Source organism: Gopherus flavomarginatus, chromosome 16 (genome assembly GCF_025201925.1).
Source record: "Gopherus flavomarginatus isolate rGopFla2 chromosome 16, rGopFla2.mat.asm, whole genome shotgun sequence".
Taxonomy (NCBI): domain Eukaryota; kingdom Metazoa; phylum Chordata; order Testudines; family Testudinidae; genus Gopherus; species Gopherus flavomarginatus.
The window spans coordinates 12,457,764-12,464,764 of NC_066632.1; the positions used below are offsets into that span (position 1 = coordinate 12,457,764).

The 7,001-nt window shown below is 54.8% G+C and overlaps 1 non-coding gene across 1 annotated transcript; it reads left to right on the forward strand.

Annotated features, from left to right (window-relative positions):
- The first annotated feature begins 1,886 nt into the window (after positions 1 to 1,886).
- Positions 1,887 to 1,959, forward strand: TRNAF-GAA (transfer RNA phenylalanine (anticodon GAA)). Its single transcript has one exon. It is a non-coding gene; the product is annotated as a tRNA-Phe (tRNA).
- The last annotated feature ends 5,042 nt before the right edge of the window (positions 1,960 to 7,001 follow it).

Here is a 7,001-nt window from a genome sequence, read left to right on the forward strand (position 1 = left end):
TGTCTCTGATAGATAAGGGCTTTGTCAGGAGAAAGCTGTAGGTCACATGCTGGGGGTGTCAGTGAGATTTGAGCTGGGGTAGCAGCAGCAGGGAAGCAGTGTGTGTATGTTGGGGGGGGGATTCACTTGGTAAAAATGAAACTCCCAAGCCGCTCCCTTTGCTGGAGCAAAAGCCTCTCATTTATCTCCTCAACTCCCTTCCATGAAAATCTCCACCCCTCCCCTGGTGCTGAGAGACCCTCTTCACTCCCATGGAGATTTGTAATTGTTCTAACTCTTCCTTTGCCTTGTCCAAATTGTTTTCCCAGAAAAATGATCAAGGACATTTCAAATGAGAAAAACAAACGAAACCAGAGAAACTCCCACCACATACAGTTTGGGTCTGAATTTTTCTACTGAAATTTGGAGATAATAAAACTCCTTCCTCTGTTGGCCAGAAACCAAAGCTAGACCTCCCCTGCTGTAGCTGTGACTTCTGCTACCAAACCACCAATGCGCTGTCTCCTCTTGTGAGACATTTCTCTGCACAATACTGCTGCTAATCCAGTTATTGACTCCAGGAAACATTTTCCTTAGCCTGGTTCCGTGTGTCACTGGTTTCTATAGCAAAGGTCAGTCCCTAGCCCTGTGGTCCGGATATCCTCATTCGCATCAGGCTTCAAGTTGAGAATAATTTCCTATTCCCGCTCTGTGGGAGAGGAGACTTTTAAACGCGCTCTCTGTGCGACTGCACATGGCTAAGCAAAGAGAACAAACCCAAATCCCCCCTGTGCTTAGGGAGCCAGGATTGCGGTGGGAATTCTGTAGTTCAGATGACTTCAGACCTGGTCGTTGTGATTCTTTACCAGTTTCTCTGGCATTGGGGCACCTTTACACTTCAGCTGTGATGGCTGAGTGGTTAAGGTGTTGGAGTTGAAATCCAATAGGGTTTTTCTGCACAGGTTCAAATTCTGCTCATAGCGAGGCCTGTGTTTTAGCCAGTATCTTATCCGAGCAATTCCCTGTGTACAACCCCCTGACACACTCTCAAGTCTCTCCCCACCCCAAGTAAATCCTCTTCTGCTCCTTTCATAGAGATGCCTGGGACACCACCTCCCCCTGTGTCCCTGAGGTGTCAAGCAAACTCTCAGTGCCTGTAGCCTCTGCCACTCACCTAGTGCCCCATAGATCAGCCATAACCCTGATTCTGCTCCTCTCTCGAGTGTGTGAAAGAAGCCAAGTCAGTGACTCCATGGGATTTGCCCCGGACCCCTCTAGGGCCGGCCCTGAAGGGAAGCACTGACTATCACAGTGACAACACAACTGACCAGCATTGCGGGGGAGGCTGAGGGAGATCCGCACTCATCAGGTCTCTTCTCTCCCCCAAGGTGAGCCAGACACTGCTCTCTCCTGACTCTCACTCTAGCAGCTGGACACTAAGGAGCCATTTCCCCACAGCAAGTGCATTGAGTGCCCCTGTGGTGCTGGGGGGGGCCTGGCGCTGCTGCTGGCTCTGGGGCTGGCAGGGGGGTTGATGTCTGCACAGACTCTCAGCTGCCAGGCCGGAGGGGACACTTGAGACCTTACCAGACTGTCTCATTGAAGACGGGGGGTTGAAAGACCTATACAGACGCTCTCCAGAGCACGGAGCAACATCCGCCCATGCAGCCAGGCAATGAGCATTTCTCACAGCCTGGAGCCAAGGGTGAGGTGGCAGCTACTGTTCCAGCTCCTGGGGGACAGGCCCTGTCAGCTAACAGACACTTCTTACTCACCACAGCTAAGGGCGCCTGGTTCCTCCAGTGGGGGTGTGAAGCAGCCATTCTTTTCCTGTCCTTTTTGTGTGCGACTGCTGACAAAAACATCCCAGATAGAGAAGCAACAGGCCAAAATACTGTCATGCAACTGCGAAAGTAGCTCAGTTGGGAGAGCGTTAGACTGAAAATCTAAAAGTCCCTGGTTCAATTCTGGGCTTTGGCAGGCCCTGTCATTATGCTTTGTGGAGAGATGGCTTGCCCTCTGGGAGCACAGCAGTGCCTCCACCCAAGGTGAGTTCCTGACCTTGGGATCTGCAGTAGCAGTAGGAAAACACAGAAGGGGCTTACTTGCCCCTAGTTGGCCCATCTGACCTTTAATGATGAGAGCTGTCTTTCCCAACATGGTGGGAAAAAAGTGAGGCAGGGCAGCCTCAGGAATGGTGCCAGAGGGCTGCTAAGCAGGGGTTGGGGATGAAAACTCTTCTGTGCAGCTGAGCAAGAGCAGTACCAAGGAAGGGGCATCTGTAAAAGTGACCCCACACACCTCTCCTCCTCTAGGCAGCTGGTGCTGACAGCTCCAAGGGAAGGCTTAAAAGCCACAGAGCAACTGAGGGAAGGACCATATCTAGGTGTGGCCTTCAGACAGGCACAAAAACACCTAGCCAGGCTGCTCCCTGCCATGCCAAACACCCACTGAAGGTCACCAGCATGCAGAGCGGCTGCTGATGCTCTGTAGCCAACATCAGAAGATAGAAGGAAAGCAGGGCCCAGGGCCAGCCCCCATGGTGGGGCCTCTGACTGGTCCCACTCAAGGTATTCACTTTTGCTGTGGGCCAGGAGATTTTACCCCAAGAGGCTTTTCCCAAGCTGGCAAGAAGCAGAGAAACACCCAGGCTCCCAAGACGCTATGTAGCAAGTACCCTCCAGCACAGGGACAGGTGCACACGCTAGCCCAGGCTGCAGCCCACTTTCTTTGGTAAGTCAGGAAGGGCAAAGGCTAGACTGGAAGCACCTGGGGCTCCTGCCGCAGCCTTTGTGACACCCAACCCCCAACTCCTTCCCAGGCTCTAGCTGAAGCCAGAGCATTGGTCTGAGCAGCCAAGAAGAGGTTCCAGCCCTGAAGGGAGCAGGACGTTCAGCACAATAGTAAAACTGCAGAAACACAACCACCTAAAGACTCAAACCCTCAATTTTCTGATCCACACTCAGATGCCTTATCCGTTAGGCCACATGGTAACATAAAAAAAGACCCTCCAAGCACTTCTTTGGAAAAGGCAGACACTGTGTTTCTCAGGTCATCTACTGAGGGGGGCTGAGACTCTCTGCGCACAAGAAGTCGAGTTCCCAGCAACACGTGAGACTTAATTCTATGGAGCTAGGTGCAGGGCTTTGGAAGGGAGGCTCAGGCATGGGGGATTGGGGTGCAGCAGATGGACCGGCTGTCTAGGTGTGGAGATTTAGTCACACTGAGGCACAGAAGGGAGGAAGAGGAGTAATCCTGCTGACAGTCAGCGGCTGTGCAGAAAAAGAGGAGGGGTTCTGGGGACAATTTTTGCCTCTCTTTTGCCTATCTGCTCGCTCTTGTGGTGAACAGGGAAGATGATCTCAACTAGCTCAGTTGGTAGAACATCAAGCTCCTAATCTGAGGATCAAGGGTTCAAGCCCCTGTCTGGGCACCCAGTTTTATATTGCCTTGTGTGCCAGGAGCCAAATTATTCCTGGTGCTTCTCTGCCAGCCACATGCAGATTCCCAGAATCCATGGCCATTTCCTGGAAAGGTTCCTTTCCTCAGGAATCAGGAGAGAGGCAACATCCACATTACCAGAGGACCTCCTGAAGGCAGCCTGACTGCCACCCTCACAGTGACTGGCAGGCCATTCTCTGCAGCTTGCGGTCCCAGGCATGCACTTGCTACGCTGGTGTCTGGAGCTGTCCCTGTCCCTGACCCAGGGCAGAGGACATTGGAAGCTGAACATCCAGAGCTTGCAAGATAAAGGAGCAGGGGGGTGAGGCCTGGCGGTGTTGGCAGAACAGGAAAGCATCAGAGGGTTCTATGGCAACCAGAGGGATTGACGGAAGTCGGTGAGGGAGGAGTTGGCGGCTTTGTTCCAGCGGTCAGGCAAACACCGCAATATCAAAGAAACCAATGGTGCCAAGTCCTGCAGGGTTACCTGTGGGATTTCCAGAAGAGCATCCAGGCTGGGGAGCCAGTGATCCTGTGACTGTACAACCGGATCAAGTGACAGCTGCCCGAGTTCCATGAGATGAGGCTGCAGCTGGCCGATATGAGCGGGAGCACCGAGTGAAGGGAGGGGCGTCCTCCCCTGACATTTTTGCAGCCTGCAGGGAATGGAGACCAAGCAGGGGGATGTGGGGACTCAGGGCAGGACCCGCGGATCCCATAGTGCAGGACAACAGTCGCTGGAGGAGGAGAGAGAGTCCTGCGAGAGGAAGCCACTGGTGGGAAGCAATAAGTGCAGAGTGCAAACCAGTCAGCCGAGAGACCCAGGGGTCTAGAAAACAAAATGGGAGCAGGCTCCATGGTGTAATTGGCAGCGCTCAGGACTTTGAATCCTGGAATCTGAGTACAAATCTCAGTGGCATCTCCTGCAGATATTGTAGTTTGCTGCAAAGTCTTGGAGCTCAATGTGTATAGTTACTTTCTACCTGGGTAAACTTCAGCAAGGTTTTTTTCTCCTCCTCATGGGTCACTGATGCCCACTGGAGATAGGTCTTTGGTCCAGCTGGCCGCTATAGGGTGGGGTCCTAGAACTTAACAGTCTGGCTAGAGATTCCTGCGGGTTGACCTGATGGTTTGGTTTCTTGCTGCTTCATCTGATGTCCACAACTTTGGTCCCTGTAGCTGCAGCTCTTCCTCTTGCCCACGTGGCATTTAAAGGAAGGAGTGCCAGGGCCAGGCTTCCCAGGCTGGAGCCCAGCGCACCTCTCCTCCTCTGGGCACCTAGAGCAGAGGCGGTTGGCGCTGACAGCTCCAAGGGAAGGCTTAAAAGCCACACAACAACCGAGGACAGGGCAAGAGGAGGGCAGGACCATGCCTATGTGTGGCCTTCAGACAGGCACAAAAACACTCAGCCAGCCTGCTCCCTGCCATGCCAAACACCCACTGAAGGCCACCCACAGACCAGCATGCGAGGCAGCTGCTGATGCTGTGTGGCCGTTATCGAAGAGGGTAGGAAAGCAGGGCCAGCCCCCCTGGTGGGGCCTCTTACCATTCCCACTCAAGGTGCTCACTTTTGCCATGGGGCAGGAGATTTTACCCCAAGAGGCTTTTCTCCAGCTGGCGAGAAGCAGAGAAACACCCAGGCTCCATGTAGCAAACCACCTCAAACACAGAGACTGGCGCACATTTGGAAGAGGGAAACTGCTCTACACACTAGCCCTGGGCTGCCGCCCATTTTCTTTGGCAAGTCAGGAAGGGCAAAGGCTACACTGGAAGCACCTGGGGCTCCTGCCCCAGCCTTTGTGATGCCCATTCCCCCCAACTCCTTCCCAGGGCTCTAGCTGAAGCCAGAGCATTGGCCTGAGCAGACAAGAAGAGGTTTCAGCCCTGAAGGGAGCAGGACTTTTAGCCCAAAGGTAAAGCTGCACAAGCACAACCACGAAGGGACTCAAACTCTCAATCCCCTGATCCGAAATCAGATGCTTTATCCATTAGGCCACGGGGTCACATAAAAAAAAAGCACTCCAGGCACTTCTTTGGAAAAGGCAAACACTGATGCATCCAACGAAGTGGGGATTCACCCACGAAAGCTCATGCTCCAATATGTCTGTTAGTCTATAAAGTGCCACACGACTCTTTGCTGCTTTTGCAGACGCTGTGTTTCTCAGGTCAGCTACTGAGGGGGGCCGAGACTCTCTGAGCACAAGAAGTCGAGTTCCCAGTGAGATGTGAGACTTAATTCTCTGGAGCCGGGTGCAGGGCTTTGGCAGGGAGCTCAGGCATGGGGGACTGTGGTGCAGCAGATGCACCAGCTGTCTAGCTGCGGAGATTTAATCTTACAGAGGAGGAGGAGGAGGAATCCTGCTGATAGGCAGTGTCCAGGACCGGTGCAACCACTAGGCGAACTAGTCAGCTGCCTAGGGTGCCAAGTGGTTGGGGGAACCAAAAGCCACACTCAGATGAGGCAGTGGAGAGGAGGTAAGCTGGGGAGGGGGCTTGGGGGGCGTGCGGGGAGAGGGCTTCCCGCAGCAAGTAACAAGGGCGGGGGCGTGCAGAGGAACCGCTTCCTGTCCCAGCTCACCTCTGCTCTGTTTTCTCCCCTGAGCACGCCGCCCCCCGCTCTAATTCTACTCCCATCCTATGCTTGTCGCACTAAACAGCTGATTGGCACCGCAAGCCTGGGAGGCAGGAGAAGTGGAGCAGTGCCGGCGTGCTCAGGGGAGAAGGCAGAGCAGTGGGGAGCTGGGGCTGGGAGATGCTGCAGGAGGGGCTGCCTGGCTCTTCCCCATGGCCCCTGCCCCTGCTCCGCCCCAGTCCCGCCCTCCTGCCCCTGCACTCACTGCATGGTAAATAGAGTGACCCAGCCCCAGCCTGGTCCACTCCCCTGGTTCCCAGCCATGCCGCCATCAAGTGCTGTGGGGTGGTTCCCCCCCTCCCGCCAAACTTGGGAGCCATGGGAGTTCTATGGCCCTGGGTCTCTCATCCCTCCATCCCTCCCCTGCCCCCAATATCCCTCCCTGGGCTCTGTGGGGCTGGGTCTCTCTCTCTGCCCTGTGCTCCCCCCTGCACAGCATGTCCTGGGAGAGACTCAGTTTCCCTGGACCAACATTTCACCACTCCACACATGTCTCTTCTGTTCCCCACCTCCCTCCACCCCACCTCATTTTCCCTGCACTCCAGGCTGGGTCTCTGCCAACCTCCTCTCCTCTCCTCCTGACCTCAATATCTCCTGCCCCTATGGGCCAATGGGGCTGGGTCTCTCCCTCCCTTCATCCTCTCTCCCAATATCTCCCTGCCCCTATGGGTCTATAAGGCTGAGTCTCTCCGTCCCCCATTCTCCCCTCATCCCTTCCCCCAATATCTCCCTACCCCAGGCTGTGGCGTGCTATGATGTGTGCTGGGGCTGAGACGTGCTGGGGCCAGGGCTGGGTTTTTGCCACCCCAAGCGGCGGGGGAAAAAAAACAACCCACGATCACAATCGGCGGCTGCTCCATTGCGCTGCCTTATTCTTCGGTGGCAATTTGGTGGCAGCTCCTTCCCTCCGAGAGGGACCGAGCGACCTGCGGCCGAATTGCTGCCAAAG